This window comes from Tachypleus tridentatus, chromosome 9 (genome assembly GCF_004210375.1).
Source record: "Tachypleus tridentatus isolate NWPU-2018 chromosome 9, ASM421037v1, whole genome shotgun sequence".
NCBI lineage: Eukaryota > Metazoa > Arthropoda > Merostomata > Xiphosura > Limulidae > Tachypleus > Tachypleus tridentatus.
The window spans coordinates 74,539,430-74,562,948 of NC_134833.1; the positions used below are offsets into that span (position 1 = coordinate 74,539,430).

The following is a 23,519-nucleotide window of genomic DNA, read 5'->3' on the forward strand; positions in this document are numbered from 1 at the left end:
TATCGAGTAGAATAGCAGTGGGTGGGTGTGGGTGTAATTGTGTTGTAGTTTAATCTTGTAATTATTTCTGTTTTGTATCGCAGTAGATAACTGTTTTTCTTTTATGTTTGATTGAAACTTTCTCTTTTAAAAAACTTAATTTTTAAAAATGTTTTAATGTTTCTTTGCCAGGAATACTCAATTCAGTAATACGTTATTACAGTTTTTTTTACTCGATGTACTCAATGCATCTGCATAGCTAGAAGAAATGACTATTTGATACCACTTGCTACATCAAAAAGAAAATGTATTCATTTATATGACAAATTGAGTTACATACTATTTGCAAGATATACTGTTAGACGGATCGGTTTATTATAGAAGTTTCACGAAGAGTTTTAGAACTTTTTTACTTGTAGAAAGAATACAACCACTCATCCACAACTCATGAAATGCTCTTTTCTAACCGAATAGAGGAATTAGAGCGTAACTTTTCGAGCACACCCACGATCCAAAATGTAAAGCACGTTTTGACGAACAGAAGACGAAGGTTGAATCCTCAGGTTCACAGTCTGATCACGATAACTTCAGACCCAAGCTCACCCAGATACACAAGTATATAGAAAAAAAAAAGGTTGATATTAACAATTCATTCTTCAGTTGACAAATACAGTCATGTGAAAAAGTTAGGACACCCTATGAAAGCCTGCGTATTTTTGTAACATTTTTGGATATATAGATATTTAATCTCAATTTTTAACAATACTGACAGATTATAGGTATATAACTAAACAATTAAAACTGAAGAAAAGACTTTTCAAGATCTTCTGTAAATGTAATTCTACAAAAATGCATATTCTAACTGAGGAAAAAGTTAGAACACCCTATCCCCTAATAGCAAGTGTTACTTCCTTTGGCTGAAATAACTGCAGTGAGACGCTTCTTGTAGCCATCTACCAGTCTCTGACATCGGTCTGAAGAAAGTTTGCTCCACTCCTCAATGCAGAATTCTTTCAGCTGTGAAATGTTTGAGGGGTTTCTTGCATGTACAGCCCGTTTCAAGTCACCCAACAGCATCTAAATGGGATTAAGACCTGGGCTTTGACTCGGCCATTCCAGGACTCTCCATTTCTTAGTTTTCAGCCAGTCCTTCGTGGATTTACTGGCATGTTTTGGGTCATTGTCGTGTTGCAGGGTCCAGTTCCGCTTCAGCTTTAATTTTCTTACAGATGGACTAGCATGTTCCTCAAGCACCCTCAGATACACAGTAGAATGCATGGTGGATTCTATGATTGTGAGCTGTCCTGGTCCTGCTGCAGCAAAGCAGCCCTAGACCATGACACTTCCACCTCCATGCTTCACAGTTGGTATGAGGTTTTATTTCCTGGAATGTTGTATTTGGTTTACGTCAAACATGTCCTCTGTTCTGGTGTTCAACTAATTGAAATTTGGATTCATCTGTCCAAAGAGCATTATTCTGGAAGTCCTGGTCTTTGTTTACATTCACTCTGGCAAACTTCCGTCTGGCCTTGATGTTTCTCTTAGAGAGCAAAGGTTTCTTCCTTGCACACCTCCCATGCAAGTTAAACTTGTGCAGTCTCTTTCTGATTGTAAAGGCATGCACTTTCACATCAACAGTAGCCAGAGGCTGCTGTAGGTTCCGTCATGACATGTTAGGGTGTTTGGAGATCTCTTTTAGCATCTTGCGGTCTGCTCTCGGAGTGAACTTGCTTGGACAACCAGACCTGGGAATGTTGGTAGTTGTTTTGAAAGTCCTCCACTTGTTAATTATTTTCCGTACAGTGGAATGGCTGATTTCAAAATCCTTTGGGATCTTTTTAAATCCCTTACCAGACTCATAAGCTGCTACAATTTTCTTTCTCAAGGCTTCAGACAACTCTTTTGCTCTCACCATGGTGCTCACTCTCACTTCAACAGTCAGGAGCACACCAAACTAAATGTCTGAGGTTTAAATAGGGCAAGCCTCGTTCAAAATGCCGAGTAACGATCTTCTAATCATGTGCACCTGGTGTGATACCCCTGTGTGTGAGTTGAGCCATTTTAAGTGGGAATAAATGTGGGGGTGTCCTAACTTTTTCCTCAGTTAGAATATGCATTTTGGTAGAATTACATTTACAGAAGATCTTGAAAAGCCTTTTCTTCAGTTTTAGTTGTTTAGTTATATTCCTATAATCTCTCAGTATTGTTAAAATTGATATTAAATATCTATATATCCAAAAATGTTACAAATATACACAGGCTTTAATTGGGTGCCGTAACTTTTTCGCATAACTGTATATCTCCTAAGCACAAGTACGAGCACATTTTACAGAGCTTTTAATGAACCAGTTTTAGTTAATCCTGTTACGAGTATCACTGTTTACCCTTCTTTCAACATGTACTGAAATTTTCGCATTTGTATTTTCCTCATGACACATCTTACAAGATTTATAATTGCACTAATTATAGACGCAACCGTTAATAGTAATAAATGATTACGAATTACACTTTCTACATCACTGCATATTTCAATCTTGTTGTAAAGCAGGCACCTTAGTATACTAAAATATTTACGAATCATTAAGACATTGAGCACCGTTAATATTTAGTGTTGTAAATGACTTAAGTCCAACGCTCTGGCCGAAAATATTGTTAACGGCGACAGTATCTAACTAGTTAAGCAGTGTATTCTAATCTTTATAAGTAAGAACGCAAAAAAAAAGTTATGAACCGCTTGAAGAGACCACCTGTTATAACCATTTGCACCAGTATACAGTAATGTGTTGTCTCTATGTCAGTCAATCACTAGAGAGTAAAATGACGTCTCGTACGAGACGCTTAACTTTGCTTTTTATAAAGGTGTGATGTCAGTAAAACGTGAATCATCACGAGAAGAATAATGCACTCTTTAGACTAGAACACAGCATGATATATGGACTTTAAAGGTAAAAACTAAAATAACTGATTATTCTTAATTTTAGTTGTATTTACTGTTGAAACTAACACTTTGGGGGATACTGGGGAAGTACATCTAGTTATAAGATGGATTTTTGGTGTTGACTTAAGTATATTTTCGTTGATTAGAACTTATAAGCAATTGCATTATGTGTGCTTCTTCCAATAATATGCAGCTAACACAAAAATAAGATAGAATAATTACTGAGTGGTTCCCTCGCTAAGTTATAGTCTCATTGTGTCTCAATGGTAAGTTTCACTACTTGCAATGCTCAAATCCGGGGTTAGATTCTTAGTGGTGGGCAGAGAGCAGAAAGCCCATTCTGTAACTAAACACATAATTAGCCATTCGAATGTTTATTATTTAGTTTAGATTATTAATTTTAAATTAATATGCACAATATAACTGTTCAGAGGTTTTCCGTGAGAATAAGTGATTTATTAAATAGGTTTAAACTTTTTAATTATTATCGTTGTACAAATAATAGTCACGATGCTGTTCAATATATAATTACCTTTACTATAATTAAAACATTGTGTATTGATACACACAATAAAACACATTCATTGCGCAAAACGATGGATAATTTCATTTTACAAACTTTATAAGAATTGCTTTATATCTTAATTGTTAATGAAGTTCTACTATAGAACAGTGGCTAACTTATCTTTGATGAAACACAAGTACTACACCTTCGCCAAACCTGGCCTTGCAAAGTAAGAAGTATCGGTTCTCTGAGAGTTAATGACATCTCTTCATGCGTTCTTCAAACTGAACTGCCAAGAAATAAGGAAAATAACATTCGATATCCGCTTATGAAAATGAATTGTAACTAAGAACTCCGGAAATAACTGATACTGAGCTCTGGTAGGCGTAATCAAAACTTTATCCATGATATGGAGTTAGGTCATTACAAAAAGAAAGGATAGCCTGACATTTATGTTGTATGATTAATGTCGATGTTAATATGGTACTGAAGATATGCGCGACGACTACTTTGAAAGAGCCATTTTCAGGAATGTTTTAATGTTTAGTCATTTGACGGAAGGTGATGCGTATCTTCAGAAATCCAATTCATACGTACATGATAAGATTGAAGTCCATTGCACGTGTGTGCCATTCCATTTAGTCAATCTGCTATTTTTTAGGGAATTAATGAACCAGTTTAACAAGGTAGAATGTCGTTGAATGTTGGTCCTATAATGTGTTATGTGAATGGTACCATTTTTGAGGATATAGATGTCCATATATACATAATTTCATCACCACTAAGTGCATCATGCTTCTATTTAAAGTGAAGTCAGACCTGGTTTCAGATTTTCTTCACTGCAGAGTGAAGTATGCCTCGTCTGTAAAAGGGTATTGCTCTAGGAGCTATTGGCACCACTGCAAGTGAGCTGTTTCGTCGATTACTGTGAGTGAGAGGCTCAAATCTAGCACAAAGCTACTCGAGGGCTATCTGTGCTAGCCATCCATAATTTAGCAGTGTAAGACTAGAGGGAAGGCAACTAGTCATCACCACCCACCGCCAACTCTTGGGCTACTCTTTTACCAACGAATAGTTGGATTGACCGTCACATTATAACGCCCCCAACGGCTGAAAGGGCGAGCATGTTTGGTGCGATAGGGATGCGAACCCGCGACCTTCAGATTACGAGTCGCACGCCTTAACACACTTGGCCATGCCGGGCCTTTATGAATAATAATAATGAAAAATAAGATTTATGTTTTTCAACTAATCAATTTAAGATTTTTGCAGATTTGTTTGCGATATACAAATGTATTCTTACTGTTTGTGATGATTACAATTTTATCACTGAAAATAATCGTTTATTCTTAGCGTATGTTAAGAAAAACATTTACATGCAATTAAGTTATGACATATGAGCCAACTGCTAGTTAAGAATATAAAAAACAAGTTGTTACATACGATTTCATAAAACAATGTCACACAATGAAATCACAGACAACCACTAACGTAATAACAGAACATTATCGAAGTTTCATCGCTGAAACTGTATGTATCAGAGGCAACACTTATCTCAAGGAGTCATTCAGTCAGGTCTTAATTGGCTGTTGTTAGAATTGTTGTTCGTTGCTTACTGAAACTGCGATATAATATAGTTTTCAGGGAGAAATTCCATCTAATTATCTATAAAACCTATTTTTTCCTTTTATGATTCACTCCTTTAAAACTTTATGTCACATCTAAACTGTATCAAAATCGTTATTGGAACTTGGTTTTGTCATGAATGTCAAACTTCAACTAGTCTCCCTGGTTGTTTTTTTTTGCAAAGTCGCTTTAGTTTAGAAATTGTAATAGTCGTAAAGTATTTGATCTGAAGTTCAAAACTGTTTTGTTTTTATAAATAAGCTAATTTATTTATTAAATTTTTAAAACTTTCATTATTTATCGCATCATAAAAATATTTTTTCCTGATTGCAGAACAATTCTTGCTCGAACTTCAACTTAAAGTTATAATTACCTTCTGGGAAATGCATTAGTGTCCGTGAAAAGGGATAGATTTATTCGCAAGTTTATACTGACCATTTTCTTTGTTTTCTTTCGTCTATAGGAACCTTAATGATCCAACTTTATGGGCAATTAATCGCTTCAGGCAGACTTCACTGTCTGAACCAGAATCTAATATCTTCTAGTTTTCAATGCTTCTTTCAACTACTTTTTTTTTTTTTTGTGGATGATATCATTATATTCCAGGCTTTCTAAGGTTCTTTTTCTGCTTCCCGAGAGAATGGAAAAAAGTCAAGTTATTGCATGGTTACAGCTGTGGTGTAACAACTCACTCATCATATTCTCGATACGCACACACATTGTAAAAAGGTTTACATAAGCTCATTACCAAGTTTCAAATATCCTTTAATTTAACACGCGTACGTACTACGCTAGTTAATTTGCTATGATTTTCTGTCACAAAGTTTGAGAAGAACAAATGTTTATAACATCATTAATGAGTGAGTGAAAAAACTTACGTTAAAACAGACCAATATTCCAATATTAATATAACACTAATTATGCTCTTTAGATTAAAGGGTTAGCTTAGCTGGTTGACCTTACTTTTAGAACACAATTTTCATACAAAATGTGTAAAGATTATGGCGTGCGCACCGTAATTACATTTATTTATATTTTAAAACAGTTTTCGATACTGTTACTAATAAATATATTAACATCCTTGAGTGACTTGCACATTTGTTTAGTCAGTCTGTATCGTAGATGTTACCAGTAGTTCTTATAATTTTGTTTCTGGTTCACCTGAATCTGGTTTTATCATCTGGACTGCACAAAAGTAGGATCTATACGCTATACTGCCTCTTTTTTACTGTAGTCATATAACTTTTTCACAACCAACAGAGAAGAGTTACGGGCCGCAGAATGAATGAAAACAACTAGATGTCAACTGGTGAATATATAGAATACCCGTATCGAGAACTGAATAAAAACAACAGAATAAATCAGTTAAGAAGCAGAGATGCACTGTAAAAATCATGCTTGTAAAGAGTTTCATTCAAGTTAATACAATTACGTGACCAACAAAGCTTCATATAGTGGGTTTGTTCATTTTTCTTTAAATTGTATTGAAATAATGATTATTGTAATTTTTTCTATTATGTAAAGACATATAAACATTTTAAGTATTTCTCCTGCGTTGTTTTGATTGTATTTTTTCCTATGGTGAATATATATATATATATAAACTTCACATGACGGTATTAAGGTCGTTTATTTGCAATTACACGTTTCATGCTTCACTGATCACACTGCATTACAAAATGGCGGGAAAATACAGAACATGAGTATGTTCGATTATTGATGCGAACGTCATCAGAGTCGCATGATTTGTAAAGTTTTCATTCATAAAATGATTCATACCACTATTTTAGAGGAATTTTATTTAATTCCGGCTTATATTTATGGATAAAATGTTTTTCCATAGTTTTTCTGGTTTGCTCACAGTCTTTTCCAACCTTATAGAATGGTATTACACTTAAATTCGGGTGTTTTTCCTTCGCACATTGGTCTAAATGTTTACTCAGTCCGATATGTCGCAATTCTGGGTGATTTATCTGTTGTCTGTGGATAGTCATTCTGTTTTTTAATTGGTCCCCGGTCTGCCCAATATAATCCAATCCACAACCTGCACATTTTATACAATATATTAGATTTTTGATGTACAGTCCATCTCTGTGTTGACATGAAAAGTTTCTCCTGAATTTCTGAATTCTAAGTATTTGCTTTCCTGAATGAGTTAATATGTTTTGCAACGTTGGTGAACGCATCGTTTGGTCCCGTGTTCCTTGGTTGACTGCTTAAACTCCGAATTTATAAGAATTCTTTTCAAATTATGGTCTTGTCTCTGGCTTTTCACTCAAGTTGCGTTAGCCAGGTTTTGTAGACTTTCTTTTTCTAATCCGTGGTGTATTTCCTTTGATCCTGGGATTATCTTGTAAATATCTGGATTATTTGGATTGTGTGTTTGTACAAATGTAATTTTCTTGTCATCGTTTTCTCTTTGTTTGACTGTCCTCAGGGTTTCCGTTGGTATATTTTTGGCCCGATCTATTCCCGTCTCAATTAAAGTTATTTGGTAGTTTCTTCGTTGAAGGCGAACTGACGATTCTTATAATATTTGTTCTCTTATTTTATGGTACGTTCATATGCGCCGGGCCATGTTGAAAGGAATGTTAGTATTTGTGTGTCTTGGATGACAGAATGTAAAGTCCAAATACTGAAATGAGTCCGTATCCTTGTGATAAATATCTGTTTGCAATTTGTGGCCTTTGTATATTTTAATGCCCAGGAAAGCTATCGCATGTTGTCTGGTCTCCATTGTAAATTTGATATGATCACTGATGTTGTTTAATAACTGGTGGAAGTCTAAAAATATCACCCAGGTCTTGCTTCCAGATGATGAAACAGTCATCCAGAAATCTCCACCAGTTGTCTTGAATATAGATCGTGCCCTCTGCTCCATACCTTTCTGCTATTTTTGGATACAAAAGGATAAATGATGAACTCCATCGTAAGGGTGGCATACGTCGGGGCCACCTTAGTTTCCATGGCCGTCCCTTTCACTTAAAGAAAGTAAATGTTAAATTAAAAGGTGTTGTATTGCATAATAAACATTATGCCATCTTATATGAACTTATGATCAAATTTACTTTCCAGGTCTTCTGCATAGGTTTTAATCCAATACTATATTGCTATTTTCCCTAGGTCATGGAGAATGTTAGTATATAAGCAGCATACATCAAAGGTAACTAAGATTACATCATTTTCAAGAGTAGTTGGGAGTGTAGTTAGAAAGTCCAGACTGTCTCTGATATAGCTTCTCACCTTATGTACTAATAGTTTTAAAATAATGTCGAGAAAATGGCTGAGGTGACTTGTTGAGCAGGTTGGACATGCAACAAGTGGTCTAAAAGTCAGATTCGTTGGGTCCTGTGTATCAATGTATTCATTCTGTTGTTTAGATATTGCATCTTTTATTATCTTACTTTTGTGCAGTTTAGGGAGACAATAAAATTTGTTTATAGAAAAATCAAATTTGGTCACATATTTAATCTCTTCTGTAGTCAAGCATTTTACATATTTTGCTGTGAAATTATCTAATTTCTTTATTACCGTGGTTTCCTTCCAGTTTTCCTATAATTGTGTGTAGGCTTCGTGGTCTTGCAACATTTCATGAATCTTTTTTGTATAATACTCACTGTTCATCAGTACCACGCCACCTGTTTTCAATAACATTTGTTTGCAGTTACAAGTGAATGGCTAGTATTAAACACGTGCGCTCTCAGGAAGCACTAATCACATTCTTACCACTTGTTAGACTGAACTAACTATAAAACGTAAACGACATATAAGGGCCCAGCATGGCCAGGTGATTAGGGCGCTGAACTCGTAATCTAAAAGACGCGGGTTCGAAACCCCGTCACACCAAACATGCTTGCCCCTTCAGCCGTGGGGTATTATAATGTGACAGTCAATCTCATTATTCGTTGGTGATGGGTGGTAATGACTAATTGCCTTTCCTTTAGTCTTTCACTGCTAAATTAAGAATGGCTAGCTCAGATAGCCCTCGTGTAGCTTTGCGCGAAATTAAAAAAAGAAGCGTATATGCGAAGATGGTTGTCATAAAAATCGTATTCTTTTTCATAAAAAAAATACATTAACGATGTATATATGTATGGTTTTTAAGATGCTTGGTTTGAAGATTTGCAAAATATATACTAAATAATTACATATCCTTATTAGTGTGTAAAAATAAGTTATGATATTTGATTGCTACTTTTAAAGCAAACTTCGGGTTTTAGCATTGCAAGTCTTTAAACAGGGTGACAAGTTATGAAATTTAATAAATTACTAACTAAACTTAATAGGTCACGAACCTATTCATGAGAAAAAGTATTTGATTGTTAAATAAAATACAACATGGCCAGATGGTTAGGGCGCTTGACTCGTAATGTAGTGTCGCGGGTTCGAATCCATGTCATACCAAACCTGCTTGCCCTTTCAGCTTTGGAGGCGTTATAATGTGACGGTGAATTCCACTATTAATTGGAATAATTTAGTTTTTTTACTTGCGATAAAAAAATAACTATTTAACGTGTTGTAATCGTGAGATCCAGTTGATTGAAAACTATAACATCTATATTCATTTATTATCGTTAATGATTTGCGTTTGTCTATTTATATATTTATCACTTAAAAATATAAACTACTAACATTTATCAAATGTCCTTAGAATTTTTTTTTTAAAAAGAATATTTAGAAAATTTCAGTAATTATGATGTTTGTGCAAACTATTATTGTAAATAGCATGTCAAAAGTTTGCAATAGTACAAACGTTTTTTAAGGAAGTTAGTGACACGTTGTATGCAGTCAATACGTGTGTGTGTGTGTGTGTGTGTGTGTGTTACAAAGGAAAAGCATAATTGTCTTTGGAGAATGATAAGTACTGTTTTATAAAGCTCCTTGATATTTGCACTAGCTAGGAACGTCTAATATACAAGTTTTTACATATTTCACGTGTTTCGCGTTTTATACTAATAGTAACACTGCTATCTCATAAGCGAACCTTAGTAAGTTTGAAAACGGAAACGAAAATGTATCTAAAATGATTTGTGTGTATGACGTTTCGCATAACTGATCTTGTATTAGATCGATTAAAATAATTGTGTTGTAATCAAAGGTAAATGTTAAGATAGATGTTGTATTGATCATAATCATGAACATTACACTCCATGAGATTAAGAGAGTACTTTAACACTGTTATACCTATTTTTTCACAATCTAATGAAATAGATTGGTTTATAAGTAGTTGCATAGGGTTTCACTACCTCACAATTATTATATAATTTATTACTTCTTTATTGCTAAACACCTTCATTCTCCGTATTAAGTAAACTCATTTGTCTATTTTGGAGTTGGAAGCTGTTGGATCTAGGCATCCAGTGTTGATCATTATAAGTAAAAACAATTTCTCTGCGTTATATTAGAGCTTTTAGACACGATAGCACTTAAATAAATGTTGTTTTTTTTCTGTCGGCTACTCTGACAGCACCCTTGGTGTGGATTCCTGTACGTGATGAGGGGACCTCTCAGGGAAGGTTCTATTTTTTCAGTTTACCTCTTCTGGGATCTAAACATCCACCCACGTGTTTGCCGTGCGTGGTTGACCCGTGAATGGGAGGGGAGAAGGTCCTGGTGGTTGAGGGGTCCAATCCTAACAAACACTTTAGCCTTGATTTCCTGTAGACGAGTGGCCTTGGGGTGGTATCCCATAGGTTCAATCGGTTGGTTCACTTGGGCTAGGGTCAACCAAGCACCAGTGTTGGATGTTCTCAACACTCGTTGTGGACATTGTGTCTGATGGTGATGTTTGGGTATAGTGCTGCAGTGTCTTTGTTCAGCACTGTAGTGCGTCCTTTCATAGAGTTTCATGGTGGGTGGGGTCAGTGGGCACCGAAACATTCTTTCTTTATTGTGGATCCCCAAATAAAATCTTAAATAAAATAGTGAATAAAAACAGTGGATAGGTAAACGATCACGTCTTGAAGATTCTGAACAACAATCTTCAACATCTGTAACACCTGTACCTCGTTTTCCTATACTACATTTTCTTTCAGACAAATCTTTAGAACATATGTCTCTGTTTTTCATTCAGAAGGGACTAGAGGGACTTGCTGGCTCTCCAAAGTCAGTAAAGAAACTTCGCTGTAGTGACATACTGATGGAAACATCCACATCTCAACACAGTTAACTCTTGCATTCAAAGACGATTGAGATATACCTATTAAGGTTACGCCTCATTCTACTTTGAATTTGTTACGAAGAGTTATTATTGAGAGGGATTTGAAGAACATCTCCGAGTCAGAGATCCTCGCTGGTTTCTCCTCCCAAGAAGTTTCTGCAGTGAGGCGTATTTGCACTTGGAAAGATGGAATTATGATGCCAACCAATGGCTTCATTCTGACATTTACATTACCGCGCCCACCTTCCACCATTAAGGCAGGTTATCTTAATTACAAGGTACGGCCATATATCCCAAACCCTCTCAGATGTTTCCAGTGTCAGCAGTTGGGTCACTCGAAGACGTCATGTCGTGGTTCCTTGACGTGTGCTTGTTGCTGTGGCAAGCACCACGATGCTTATGAGTGTGAGACGAACCATCATTGCATCAATTGCAATGACTCTCACCCGTCCTACTTTCGTCCTTGCCCTAAATGGTTGGAAGAAGAAGAGGTGCAGTATTTGAAAATAATTCAAAACATTACTTACCCTGAAGCTCGAAAGTTGCTGTCCACCACTTCATCTCGGATGTATGCTGCTGCACTTCGTTCCACTGCTACGGTGAGAGTGCAGACGGATCTCTCTGTGTCTCCAAAAGAATCTTTCTCAAAACCAAATGAAAAGTGTTTTGACCTCCATGGTTATAAAAGTTGATGAATCATCTTTGTCCCATCTCTGTCCCTAACATACATTCCAACAAACCCCAAGAACCACATCCCTTGTTCTGAATATGAGAATTTTTTTGGGTACGTCTTCTTCTTTCACCCCAAGTTGCAAAACAATCATTCATTCACGTTCTCAGTCGCTGGAATCCTCTTCCGACAACAAAGACCTGCCCAATCGACCCAGGGCACGACCTATGGAGGTAGACAGACTTTTCTCGAATAAAGACAACAAAAAATACGTGGTCGTAAACTGAAGGGCTTTCCACCCAATTCTCCTATGCATAAATAAAAATGGCCACCTTGATACAATGTAACTGTCGAGGTTTACGTTCTAATCTGGATGACATCAAAGCATTGATTGCTTCCTATCATCCTATATGTCTTTCCGTACGAAAAACATTTCTAAAACCTGCCAATACATTCACATTTCGGATGTTTTCTTTGTACGGAAATGACAGGCTGTGTGATGGACGAGTACATGGAGGGGTGGCATTATTGGTTGATCAGCATGTGCCCACCCTGTCTTTGTCACTCAACACACCCTTGGAGGCCGTAGCCATCCGTGTTTCCTTGAATTGTACCATCACTGTTTGTTCTATCTTCCTGTCACCTGAAGAGATCTATGATCAATCAGACTTTGATGCTCTCATTGAACAGTTGCCGTCTCCCTTTTTAATCCTGGGGGACTTTAATGAACATCATCCGCTCTGGGGAAGTGTTAATATAAGCTCTCTGATCATAACCTTTCTCTATTCAATTGTGGTTCTTTTACTTATTTTCAGTCAGTCCTTTACTGCTATTGATCTCTCAGTTTGCTCCCTTTCATTATTCTTCCACTTTTCATGGAGGGTTGACAGTAATCCAGGGGGCAGTGATCATTTTCCTATAATTTTGAAAGAGACTTTCCGTGGTCGACGCCACCCAACCCACGTGCCCCGGTGGAAGCTGAATCAAGCAAAATGGCCCTCTTTCACTGCTCTTGCAGAACTTGATCCTGCCATCGTCTGTAAGCCATCAATAGACGACTATGTTGCAGAAGTACCTGAATGTATTATACAGGCAGCTGCTCAATGTATTCCTAAAATCTCAACACGTTTTCCATGATATCCTTGTCCGTGGTGGAATCTTGCCTGCTGCATTGCATGGGAGGCTCAAAAACGGGCCTTGGATACTTTCCGTAGATATCTCACACTCTCGCACCGCATCGCATTCCAGCAAACCCGTGAACACACTCGGTGGATAAGACGTCAAAGCCAGAATGATTAAGTTTACTACCAGCATATCTTCTACTACTAGTTCCAAAGTCATATGGGACAAGATTCAAAAGATCATTGAGCAATAAAATTCTGTTTCCCTCTCGATCTTACTCTCTGATCGCTAGGAAGTTGCTGATACCCAGAGCATCGCCGATACTCTAAGTGAAAGCATTTGCCAGGTATCTGGCACTTCTGCTTCTACCTCAACCTTCTTAGCGATCAAGCCTCGGGCAGAGTGATCACCTCTTTCCTTTCGAACTGATTATCTCTATGACCATAATCGTCCGTTTACACATCGATCTAGCAGTACATCGGTCGGACCTGATGATTTACACTATGAAATGCTGCACCATCTATTTCCTCTTTCTCTTGCTATTCTTCAGTTGTTTTTAACCGGATTTGGCACGAGTATGTTTTTTCCTGATGCCTTGCGCCAGACCATTGTCCTACCTTTCTCTAAGCCAGAGGAGGATCCAAAGATTCCTTCAAACTACCGTCCAATTGCTTTAACAAGCTGTTTCTGTAAGACCTTGAAGAGGATGGTAAATGTTCGTCTTCTTTGTTTTCGACGACAGCGCTCCACCGTGGACCATCTGATTCGACTTGAAACGTCAATAAGAGAGGTTTTTCTCACAACAACATCTTGCATCAATATTCTTTGACATTGGGAAGGCTTATGATATACCATGGAGGTATAGCATTTTGAAAAACCTCCATTTAAGTGGGTTAAGTGGCCATTTGTCCATTTGTATTAAAATGTTTTAATGGACAGGTGATTCCAAGTTTGTATGTGTTCAACACTTTCCCGTTCTTTTCTACAGGAACTTGGAGTCCCTCAGGGCTGTGTTTTGAGTGTCACATTTTTCAGTATTACGATTAATGCCATCACTGAACAACTCCCTCTCACTGTTGCAAACGGGCTCTCTGTCGACGAATTTCACACCTTATGTCAGTCGTCGAACATGAGGTATATTGAGCGGCAGCTACAGATTGCCCTCCATCGCATACTGAAGTGGACCACAGCAAACGGTTTAAACCTCTCTCTCTCTCTCTAAAACCGTTTCCATGCACTTTTGCCGCCAACGGGGTATTCACCCTTATCCTGAAATTCCATATTGGTACAGTTGTGCTGCTTGTGTTCCTGAGACAAAGTTCTTAGGGCTTATCTTTGACCATAAGCTGACCTTTATATCACAAATCAAGCAGCGACGAGTCAAATGTACGAGAACCATAAACACCTTACGTGTCTTCTCTTCCACCACTTGGGGAGCAGATCGATGTTCTATGCTAAAGATATATCGAGCTATTATGTGATCGCAACTAGTCTATGGTTTACTAGTCTTTGGCTCTGCCAAGACCTCGGTGTTAAATATGTTCGGCTCCATTCATCATCAGGGACTTCGGCTCTGTACCGGGGCTTTCTGCACTCTCCCAGTCCAGAGCTTGTACCTCCTCTACACTTCCGTCGTTTGTAACTGTCTTCTGTATGCCTCTATCCTTGCCACAGCATCTTACCTGGGAATGTGTTTTCCTTCCCCATTGGGCCATGCTTTTTCAGAACAGACGATCTGCCATTGCTCCTTTCGGCGTTCGTATCCAGGTGCAGTTGGATGAATTGGGTCTGTCCTTGGGTAACATTGCTGTATCCACTGGTCAGCTCGTCCCACCATGGCTTCTTACATTTCCCAAATGTAACCTATCTTTAAGTCATCTGAGAAAAGCAGACACTCCCGATTGAAAATACTGTCTTATATGCTGAACATCTTTCAAACCATCCCATTTATACGAATGGTTGGAAATCAGGTGACTGTGTGGACTCTGCCATGGTTTGTTGTGGTTCGGTGGTTGTGCACAGATTTCAGTCAACAGCTTCTGTGTTCACTGTTGAATTGTATGCTACTTCTCTTGCCCTGAATCACATAGAAGCTGAGCAGTATTCGAATTTTAATATTTATACTGACTCGCTTAGTTCTCTAATGGCCCTAGAATCGCTTCACGTTAATTCTTACTGTTCACGCCGATATTCAAAACCGACTGGCCCATTTCTCTTTAACATCTACTTCTATCCAGTTTTCCTGGATAACAGACCGCGTTGGTATTCGCGGGAACGAATTCGTCGACAAGGCAGCTAAATCTGTCTGCTCTGGCACTATCATTACTGTGCCTGTTCCATACATGGACTATGGTCCTGTGTTATAGGCTCACCTCCATGCTTGTTGGCAGTCCACTTGGAATGAGCAACGTGAAAACAAGCTTTTTTAAATAAACCCCTTTATTGGACTTTGGCCGTCGTGCTTCCGTTAGGATCGGAAAGAGTAAGTTGTTCTAACTAGACTACGCATTGGTCACAGTTTTTTAACTCATCGTTTTTTTCATCTGGAACTGATACACCAGTGTGTTTGTATGTGCAACACTCAGGTCACAATAAGCCGCATTTTACTCTCTTGCCGTCGTTATGACTCTCAACCACGGCACCATTTTAAACGTGTTCTGTCCTAAGGTTTATCCCTAACGTTAGACAGTGTCCACTTTAGAAATGTTTTCAGTTTTTTAAAGGCCATTAATCTCTTTAATGGTATTCCCTTTTAACAATCAAAATATATCTAGTTCGATTTGAAATTAGAAAATGGCCATAACGTCATATATCTCGAAACCAGGACTGGAAAGGCCAACTTCAGGTGACTTAAGCTGCTATTTGAGCTGCCCTTTAGTCATCCTGGTGAGTTATAATAATTAAAATTTTGCTACAAGTCCTTTAGAACTTGTATTACTTTACTTTCTGAAAATGAGCGTAACGTCAACTAACTCAAAACCAGGTCTAGAAAAGCCAACTTCAGGTGAATAACGCTGATTTTTGAACTTACCTGTTAGTTATCCTGGCGATTTATGATAATTACAATTATGGAACAGAAAGTCCTTTACAACTTGTTATACTGTAGTTTTTCTCTTACCGCTGTAGAATAGATGTAAAAATTGGATTTAATGCTATTTGCATTTTTAATTTAAAAATTAAACTTTGACTCCTTTTACCTTAATTTCCTTTCATGAATTGTAATACTTTAATTTTAACTTTTAACCGGATGTTTGGCGCAGATAGCCTAGTTGCTTTGCGGCATAAAACACCAAACCAACTAATCAACTTTGACAGTAAATTAAAAATTACTTTGCTAATTAAGAACAATAGAAACAGGCTTTCATATAAAAATTATATCTTGTTACTAAGTACGGTTGATTACTTAGAAAATGTAAATCCTAATAGATAAAATCTTTTGAATTAACCAGAGTGCGCTGTAATGAATAATCAGAAACTCATCACTATTACCAGATAAGCCCCGGCATGGCCAGGTGGATAAGGCACTCGACTCGTGATCCGAGGGTCTCGGATTCAAATCCCCGTCACACCAAACATATTCACCCTTTCAGCCGTGGGGGCGCTATAATTTTACGATCAATCCCATTATTCATTAGTAAAAGAGTAGCTCAAGAGTCGATGGTGATGACTAGCTGCCTTCCCTCTAGTCTTACACTACTAAATTAGGGACGGCTAGTGCAAATAGCCCTCGTGCATCTTTGCGCGAAATTCAAAACAAATCAAAATCAAATTACCAGATGAACCAAACTTTGTTTCTAATGAAATTACATTCAAGACTAAAAGACATTAGTCAGTCAACTTGTGTTAACGTTTTCTAATTTTACTTTTGTGACTGAAACTAAGAGATTTTAAGATGTATTTATAGTAGTGCATTTTATCTTTCTTCCAATTGTATTGTTAAGTAAACTCTAAGAACACTAAGTTTTTAGATTGTGCACACGGCACTAAATGATACTCAATTGAAGTATTACGTGGCGATTTTGTTTGAAGTAACTAATGTGCCCAACCTTCAGTGCCCAGCTATTCTGTCATTCATAATCTTCTTCCAAGTACTTTATTTGTAATGGTTTGGAAGTTATGATAAAGCGTGTAATCTCTTCGGCACGTTATATCCGTTCTTCATCATTTAACCACAGAAGTTTCCTGTAATCAGGATATACTCGAAGAAAATCGATTTGTCGGGTTTCACGATAATTCTTCATTCTGGCTGACATGTGAGATATATAGGATTCGAGAGGAAAATATTAGAATACCCAGAAACAACTATCATCTTGAAAAAAAAAAGTGCAGATAAACAGAATAAACTTAACTTTTGATGGAGGGTGTCTTTGGTTTTTTTCCTATAGCAAAGCCACATTGGGCTATCTGCTGAGTCCACCGAGGGGAATCGAACCCCTGATTTTAGCATTGTAAATCCGTAGACCTACCGCTGTACCAGTGGGGGACTTTGATGGAGAAGTGCCCGAAGAGATAAGCCAGACCTTGTGGTGAGCAAATTAACAAAAATAGTAAGTCCACCATTTTGTCAGAAAAAGTGTTCAGTATAGTATGTCCAACTACAACCTGTAGATGTCGTCACAATCACACATACAAACCAGCAGGTGTATATATGTTACTAGATTAGCACAAATTATGAACAAAAATAGTAAGTCTACCATTTTGTCGGAAAAAGTGTTCAGTATAGTATGTCCAACTACAACCTGTAGATGTCGTCACAATCACACATGCAAACCAGGAAGTGTATTTTTTCTTTACATGTTTGTTACTAGATTAGCACAAATTATGAACAAAAATAGTAAGTTTACCATTTTGTCGGAAAAAGTGTTCAGTATAATATGTCTAACAAATGTGGACGGAAAAATTAAATCAACCTGCTCGTGTACTTGCTGGTGAGAAATGTGTACGGATAAATTAATCCATTCTGCTGGCGAGGAAGATGTGCGTTTGGCTTAGAGTTGCACGAGGAAATGTTGCTAAAGCTTATCAAATTTCTTGCATGTTATTTTGTTATATGATAATGTAAATGGAACTTTGTTGACAAATTATAATAATAATAATAATAATAATAATAATAATAATGTACAAATGTCTTAGATTTGATGCACTCATTCTCTCCGCGTACATGTTACAGATAAAACAAATGATGCCATAATTAAAACACCGCCATGAATAAAACTAACACAACACACTTTTGATTACTTTACATTTTAATGCAGACGTAAACAGCTTGATATATTCAGATTTCTTCAACTGTTAACCCGACCCTTGAACAACATGATTTTTTACACGTTGGGAGTATTAAGTTATTTAAAATCTCTTCAATAAGATTTCTGTAAATGAGAACTACCAATTTTCTCGAAAACGAGACGTTAAAGAACTGAATATCGGATGAAACCTTCCTTACCGATAATTTATCGTAGTTTATTACTTTTCATCTCTTATTCTATTAACTTTACCTTGCATGGCACTCAATTTTTAATCCACGTGTCATGGTTCGAATCCCAAAATGCTCGCCCTTTCAGTTGTAGAGGATTTGTAATGTGACGGTTATTTCTACTCTACTTTTTTGATGAAAGAGCAGCTCAAGAGTTGGCAGTAGGTGGTGCTAACTGTTTTCCCTCTAGTTTGTCACTTCTAAATAGCGTTGGTAGTCTTTTGGTAGCTTTGCACGAAATTCCAAAAACAAACTGAAACCTTGATAAGGTTGAATGAAAAGTGAGGAATGACATGCGTGTATGTGTGCTTTAATGTAATGTGGTATTTAACAAAATATCCTAACTGTTTACTTAAAATGAATAAGATTTTTTTTTCTATTCATCCTAACATTATATGACTCTCGCTATTATTTGGCGTTAGTTATAACCGTTGATTTGTATGAATGTAACATATTAAACAAACCTGTGATCTTTGCACATACATTCATGTTTATTGTTACGTGGAAAAGCAAATTTTGCTGTTCTGTGTTTAAATGACACCATACAACTCGATACTTTTATTTTTCCACTTTATCTGAGTAACTCGTATATCTGGTGCTTTAGGTGTTTGTAATCGAATAAAATTTTATATTCTGTCGTGAAAAATGTAAAGTAATATAAAGGTTCCTCAGCTGCAACGCTTATTCGGCATACTAAGATAGCAAGGAAATACCGTCAAGTAAGTAAATTACATTTTATAGGAGAGATTTATTATGCACTGTACGATCAATAGAATATTAATACGCCAGTCTCTGCATTTGTATCGCATATATATTAACAAGAAAAAAAAGGAATTGATAAAATCTTCTATTTACAGTTCCAGAATGCCTTTTGTATTTTCATGATATATTTTCAAAGTTTTTGCGTAAAACTAAAATATGATAATTCTGCATAACAAGCGTGTCGGGTCAATGAGGCGTGGTTTCCGTATTCCTTAACAATATCAAAACCTTTCTGTAATCTTTAAGAAAGAGAAAATTTAATGTTTAATATTTCGTGATCTACAGTATAGTCTTGGCCTTCTCGCCGGTTTACTTTCTGGCTACCTTCGCTTAACGTAATATGATGTGATATCTTTGAATGATATATTGTTGTTTTTCGTCTTTTAGAAATGCTGATAACATAAGCCAAATGTATTATATATATATATGAAACTAATATTTGTTGGAGTGGTCTAGTGGTAAGTAAGTTGGGCTAGGAGTACATATTTATTTTCCACGCTATATACTTCTCAAGTTGTAAGTTTATAACACTAATGTTGTTTTAGAAAAATATTCAGTAAGAAGTTAGTAAAGGTTAAAGAAAATAAACATATCTTCAGTTATTGTTCTCAACCCCCACCTTACTTCTTCATTAAATTTCATATGGGAAATGTAATAATGTAGACATTTGAATTTTAACTTTCTATTGCTAACTTGAAACTGATAAGTATGATAAGATTTGATTTTATTAACAGTTTTTTACTAACACGCATATTTTGCTGCCACATATTTAAAGTTTTAAACAGCAGAACAATACTGACAAATTTTTTAAATTAATTTAAAACACTAGAAATTCTTTGATGTCGTTTAAGTGCTGGTTTGTTGGTTGTTGTCTGTGCTGTACCCACTACGGGAATTGAAACTCGATTTCTTTCAGACTTACTATTGAATCACCGAGGAAGCTAACGCATTGTGTAGATGCGTAACTAATATAAACTGTGTGTGTCATATAGTGGCCCAGATTCTGAAGCAACAACTGGAAAAGTTAAATTTTGAATAATTCAATTTAAATTCAATGTTCCAATACACTTATCTTGGTATGTAAGAGTTATTCTGTGATAACATAATATTTGGTTATGGTTTCTGAAAAAATAAAATCTCTTACTTTTTGTAACACAAGCATACTGTTATTAATTTTCAATTAGTTAAAAGTAGTCATGTAAATATTGAACGCCTACGTAATAATTAGAACAAAGTTTATTTGTTTTTTCCATACTAATAAAATAGATGTTTAACCATTTTAAGTATACGTTTTACTATATCGAATAATCGGAAATTTGAATTTCGAAGTAAATTAAGTGTTGATATCTATCAACTTTATAAACCTGATCTAGGTTCACGAGGAGCAAATTAATTTTGAATAATTTTCTTACATCTCGCCTGAGCTAACGATGTCTTTCTCGGCTAGCCTAGCATTGGTTAAAAGCTTACTTCTTACCGAAGAAGATATTTAATGTCCTGGTAGAAACGATAACGTCCGAATTCACTGAAGTTAAAAAGTTTGTTACGCCCGAAATCTATAAACATTCCTGACAAATTCTGTAGTTTTCCGATTAATAGGCCTTAATCACAGTTATAGATTTTGAGACCTACAGCACACGAACTGTAACTGACTAATAATATTATTATTCCGGTGCGTCGGTTTTATATAGCAATCATGCGGGTTTCTAGAATTTTCTACAATCATCAATCACACCAGCGTTTTCATAAAACAAGTATTGTCGATTCTTACACTCAAGAACTTTATACAAATTTAGAGAACAAATGGGACTTGCGCAATACACAGCCGACAATATACCTTATAAGCAAAAATAAAACTACACTGAAACAAACGTAATTTTGATTCTCGATAGGTTTTTTTTGTTTATCAAAGATATGGCGTTCGACATTCACATAAGGAAATTAATTTAAGATAAGTTCTCACTGGTTTTTTATAGGTGAGTTTTCAACAAATTTAATAATTGCCTTAGAAACTGTACTTTGGTTAGGTATAATTCCTGTGTGGTTGCCATATTTTTAAACACTTTAGTTTTTGAGCAAAAAATGAAACAAAATATGCGGGTCCTCGAACTCAAGTTCCTTTCAGTCATTCGGCTGTTTCCCTGACGATTTACAACTATGACAAACACGCTTTGTTGCGCGCTGACCATTGTGTTCCTTTTAGTGCTGGTGTTTTATGTAAATCTATCGGTGCTTTTTTCGGATTACATACTTTGTGAGACTATTTTTTGTCTTGATGTTGCTACTTTATGTTTGTTTTATGATAACATGGTTTACTGCGTTTCTTATGGTTGTAAAAACGATTCGGCATCGGGCAAAAGCTTCTTTTCGTTTCCATGCAAGGAGAAGGAATCGGCAAGGTGGCAACAGTGGGTACGGATAGTCAATAGAAATAACTGGACTCCTTCACACCATGCAAAACTTTGTCATGATCACTTTGAACGCTCATGTTTTGTGTCGGATCCCACTGTTTTGGATTCCGTGGGTTTCAAGCCAGGCAGGTTGAGACTGAAAAAACCATCGGCAGAAAACAGGATCGTCCCCACCATCTTTCCTCGTGTAAAGCTGAGAACTGATCTCAGCCTGCAGCGTAAAGGTTCCACCCCTCTAAAGCCATCACGAAAAGAACAAACTTAAAGGTATGTGTGCAGTATAAAGCGATAAACAATAACTAGTATAATATAATAATTTAAAAAGAACAAGTTTTTGAAGAATGTATCTAGACATACACATTTCACATTCATGAGCGTGTTTTGCATTTGTGGCACCTGAAAGTCAGTGAAACCTTGATTTCCTAGTCTAGACAGTGGACAAATCTATCCCAAATAGAGTATATTTCAAGTTTAAAAGCTGGTAGATCATTCTGCAGATGTTTTTGTATCATTTTTAAATATGGAAAAGTTTGAAGAATTCCATTTTTCAAATTTAACATTTCAAGATAAATTAACTATTCAGACTGCTACATCTTGTATGATTTTATAGACAGAATTATGACGTATAATTGAAATTCATTTTGTTACGATTCATAAATACCCTGTACAATGATTGTGGAAGGGCCGAGTATTAGTTACCATAGTCGGCAAAGTATAAACAAATAAAACACAATCTGTGATACCAAAAATTTATAAACACCAGACAGGTTTCGAGATGCTAAAAATTGAACGTGAAATAATACAGACCATATTTGTTGTCATGACTTAAGCTTACCATTCTTCCACTGGAGATATGACCGACTCGCAACCGGCTTGGGCGCTATCAGTATCACTCACAGTTTTGATAGAAACTGCTCTCATCACTAGAATTTATCAGATCTGTGTGAAAAGTAACTGTTCTGTGTTCGTTTAGAGTATGTTCGAATTAATATGGCGCTACTCGACACTGTTCAGAACACAAAGTCAAAACAGACTCCGCCTCTGTTTCTCCGTATGTATTGGCCATGTTTATTTGCATTCAACACGCTGGCGTTGGCGGTTTGTTTGGCAACTATTACGTCACAGTACTTTTTCTAGCGGCAAACGTAAAACCTAAAACGTTCGGATTGCCACTCGGAAATGGTTCTTTCTACACCAAGTTTTATGTTTCATTTATTAGCACATATGTTTTATAAAAAATCTGAACCTGCAAAATTAATCAGTATGAGTAGTTCTTTTGACTGCAAAGTTTTCTTTTTTCTGTAAAGTTCACCTTTAATGAAAACTGTGGTCAGAAATCGTAAATTTTCTGATATATGCTGAAACCTCCAATTGTATTTTTCTGAAACAGAATGAAATCACCATACGATTGCGGGTCCGGCATGACCAGGTGGGTTAAGGCGTGCGACTCGTAATCTGAGGGTCGCGGGTTCGCATCCCCGTCGTACCAAACATGCTCGCCCATTCAGCCGTGGGGGCATTATAATGTGACGGTCAATCCCACTATTCGTTGGTAAAAGAGTACCCCAAGAGTTGGCGGTGGGTGGTGATGACTAGCTGCCTTCCCTCTGGTCTTACACTGCTAAATTAGGGACGGCTAGCACAGATAGCCCTCGAGTAGCTTTGTGCGAAATTCAAACAAACAAACCATACGATTGCCGTCTGTTTTGTTCTTATATCTGAATAACTTACGAATATAATTATGAAAATAAATAACAAAATAGCGTAATAACTATTTTTCATTGGTAAAATTTAAAACTAATTCTTTACTATATGATAGCTTTCTAATCTTTAGCTTATTACAAATCTATAAAAGTAAAAGAAGGCACAGATG

The 23,519-nt window shown here is 36.5% G+C and overlaps 1 protein-coding gene across 3 annotated transcripts in view; it reads left to right on the plus strand.

Annotated features, from left to right (window-relative positions):
• LOC143225509 (protein kinase C-binding protein NELL1-like) overlaps window positions 1-23,519 on the plus strand; it is a 114,360-nt gene that overhangs the window by 26,095 nt on the left and 64,746 nt on the right. Inside the window, exon 2 of one of the 3 annotated variants that reach the window (XM_076455089.1) lies at window positions 17,386-17,547. The exons of the other annotated variants lie outside the window; for them this stretch is intronic. The gene's annotated coding sequence lies outside the window, so the exon portion shown is untranslated. The remainder of the gene's footprint in view (window positions 1-17,385; window positions 17,548-23,519) is intronic. 3 annotated transcript variants of the gene reach the window in all.